Raw genomic sequence first — 3243 nt, 5'->3', positions numbered from 1 at the left:
CCCCCCCCCCCCTTCTTTTCCTCCTTTCTTCAGGGGTCCCTTGTTTTTCTCTTCCTTAGTAATGAAATTTTCATTCACACAAAAAAAAAGGTGGGGTAGAACCATAGCAAATTTGGACAGGAGAAGGGTGGTGCAGGATATGTTCCGGTATAATTCAGTATAACCATTCAAAATATTTCCAGACATTATTTAAGTAACTATCACACACACACACACACACACACACACACACACACACAAAAAAAAGAAGGAAATTAATAATATGGAAAAAAATGACAGAAGCTCCAAATAATACAACCAGGTTGTCAAATACACGAGTTTCCGGTGCGTTCGAAAAAGTATGCCATATGGAATGCATTTTTCAAAGTAGACAGGAATTACTAAATACAGGCAGGACATAGAGCTATATAAACTCCCGATAAAGAACTAGTATGATCAAGTGCAAGGGTGAATGGGTCTATGTGATGAAGATCCCACACCCTTCTCACAATTAAAATTGCAACCCAAATAAGAACGGAACTGCCTCAAAAGTGAGTCCAAACTTAACTGAAATTATAAAAATGCCACTACACCGTCAATATGAAAATGGAATTCTTGCGATTTATGAAACTCTAAATGTGCCTTTTAAAGACTTCCCATGCCAGGAATAATTTTTCATTTCCTTCTGGCCCATCTAAGCTTGAATCCCATTTGTATAGCACATAGAATACCCATCTGCAAGTAGGTTAAAGTAAGATTTGGAAGGTACTACTTTCTTATCGATGTACCTATAATAAACTCAGTTGAACCATTGGAACTATAGAAATTGTTGCACAATTAGTACTTTTATACTCTAACCTTCCATAGAACAATTTCAATGAACCAAACAATAGCTTATCAATAACCATGTGATCAATCGCATATTCTCTTATAACACCAAAATTCACTTACTTCCACAATGACTGTAATATTACAATCCGATCAACCGTCATATGAGATTTATTTATTTTTATCCCTACTACTTACTTGTGGCTTTTTCGAATAAGGCAGAGCCAGGCAATCAAAACCCTTCTAAAACCAGCCTCATTCTACAGCACAAGAGCTACATGACAGTGCCAGGGTTCAAGAATTAGATGCTTCATACCCTCATCGTTTTTCTTGTAAAGATAGACAGAATCAATGGTCTCCCCACTCCCCTAACCCTAGATAAAGAATGAAACTTGAGCAACATATATATATAACTCAATCAGCATTTGATCAAGTGTCCACATGTTCCTTTCATTAATTCTTCGCTCTTCTCCTCTATAAATAATTCTTTACCAACTCCCCCACCCCCCACCGCACCCCCTAAAAGAAAAAAACCATCATAGACACTGAAACAGGCATCACTTTTCCATCTAATAATTAAATAACGAAGAGAACTCATTAAAACTCATCTCTAACTGGTGACCAGAAACGAGTTTAGAAGTGAAAAAAAAAAAAAAAAAGACTGAGTAATCCGATCAGAAAAATAAGGGATCAAGAATATATCATGATAAATTTCAAGAGAAAACAAGTAAAAGAAGATTCCAGAAATTAGTTCCCTACCTTGGTTCGAGTATCTCATGAAACTATCGAGGTCGGAGAGCATCAACGGGAATCGGTTTGAAAATCCAAATACGTCGAGCATGAATAGATGAAATCGAAGAATAATGAGACGAAGAGATTACAAAAACTTCCGATTTCAGTTAATCGATGTAATAAGTGTCGATTTCTTTCGTAGTTCTTCTCGATTTGATTCAGCTCTTCGTGCACAGTAACAGTTATACTTGAATATGCGATCGGATTTGAGATGGATAAGGCCATAGGGGCATGAATATTAAATATGGTAAATTACGATTAGGGTGCAGATTTAATGACTAAATTGCTATATTATAATATAATTATAAATTTAGGTAATCACCACTAACATTTTACTTCAAAGTTCAAACTCAGAAAGGATTTATAGTCTCACCAAGAAAAGATTATAGTCCAAAAGGGTATTTTAAATATAGAATAGTATACCTAATTTTCTTTTTTATTTTTTAATTTTTGGTAATACTTTTTCTTTTCTTTTTATTTTTTTATTTTATGGTAACAACTTTTTCCTTTTATATTATAAGGAGATGTCATTACCAGAAAACAAAAATAATAAGGAGATGTGGGAGTTGAGATAACTTGGTATGGGTTGAAAAATTGCAGTGGACCCTTTTTTTTTTTTTGGTAAAGAGAAAAAAAAAAAAAAAAACAGTGGGCCCATATATCTGGATTATGATCATCTCTCATGTTATAGACCTGGATCCGGATCTTGCCCATAGAGCCCATAGACCATAGGGTAATCCTACGGTTGGAAGGACCTCAGCACATGTCTCAAGGTCACTCTAGCTGTGAGATCACTCTATGGTCCATGGGCTCTATGGAGAGGAATCCTATCCGACCTTCGATAGATTTGACGATGAGGAGTATTTTGGGAATTCATTTTAGGTCATGGATCCTCTCCGGTGCTTAAGTGTGTCAGATAACAGGCAACACCACTGGTCGAGGATTTGATTCCCACACCTAACACATAGGCACACATCTCAAGGGAATCTCAACCACTAGATATGCGATGCGATGGGCTCTCTCCCATATGTAAGAAGATCCAAATCCTATATATCAAAACTTTTAAACCTGGATCGGAGGGCCAAACCTTGGATTAGGGGCGTCAGCCTGCCAGTTTGATCATATTTTTTGGGGCTCTTTGATTTTGCATATACAAGGCTCAGACCAAATCGTCCTGATGAGGTGTTCGGTGTACAAAAGTTAAATCGAGACCCATAGCTATTGGTCCAATCAATTTAATAAGATAGAAACCCTTCATCGGTCTGGTCTCGAACCGCTTGACACCCTAACTTGACATACACTTCGTGGTAGGGGTGGGCACTTGGTCAAGGTTTACCCAAACGTACCCAGGCCCAACATAAAAGAAACTCAAGGTTGGCGTTGGGCTAAAATTAGTACCCACCATGCGTAGAGCCAGAGCTTAAATATATTACTATTAGACAATATCATATATTCGATTATATTGGTAATCCTTCAATCCAACAGTTCTCAATGATATGACTTTCTTACTAAAAAAAAAAAAATGATATGACTTTTTTTTTTTTTTTTTTTTTTTTAACCAAAACAAGCCCCTATTGAACATGTAATGAGAACCAAGAGCCCTCCATGGATTATTCTTTACTCTTGTTTATCATATGTGGTATT

General features: G+C 36.5%; 1 protein-coding gene across 3 annotated transcripts in view; it reads right to left on the bottom strand.

Annotated features, from left to right (window-relative positions):
* The window catches only part of LOC122081955, a 16053-nt gene extending 14231 nt beyond the window's left edge, over window positions 1-1822 (bottom strand). For 2 of the 3 annotated variants that reach the window (XM_042649390.1, XM_042649393.1), the window contains exon 1: window positions 1567-1822. The gene's annotated coding sequence lies outside the window, so the exon portion shown is untranslated. Of the gene's footprint in view, window positions 1-547; window positions 715-1566 lie in introns of all 3 variants that reach the window. The other variant, XM_042649391.1, reaches the window with a different exon arrangement.
* Between the last annotated feature and the right edge of the window lie 1421 nt (window positions 1823-3243).

This window comes from Macadamia integrifolia, chromosome 6 (genome assembly GCF_013358625.1).
Source record: "Macadamia integrifolia cultivar HAES 741 chromosome 6, SCU_Mint_v3, whole genome shotgun sequence".
Lineage (NCBI taxonomy): Eukaryota > Viridiplantae > Streptophyta > Magnoliopsida > Proteales > Proteaceae > Macadamia > Macadamia integrifolia.
Note: the sequence above shows the minus strand (reverse complement) of the source record. Positions and strands in the feature narration are given on the sequence as shown.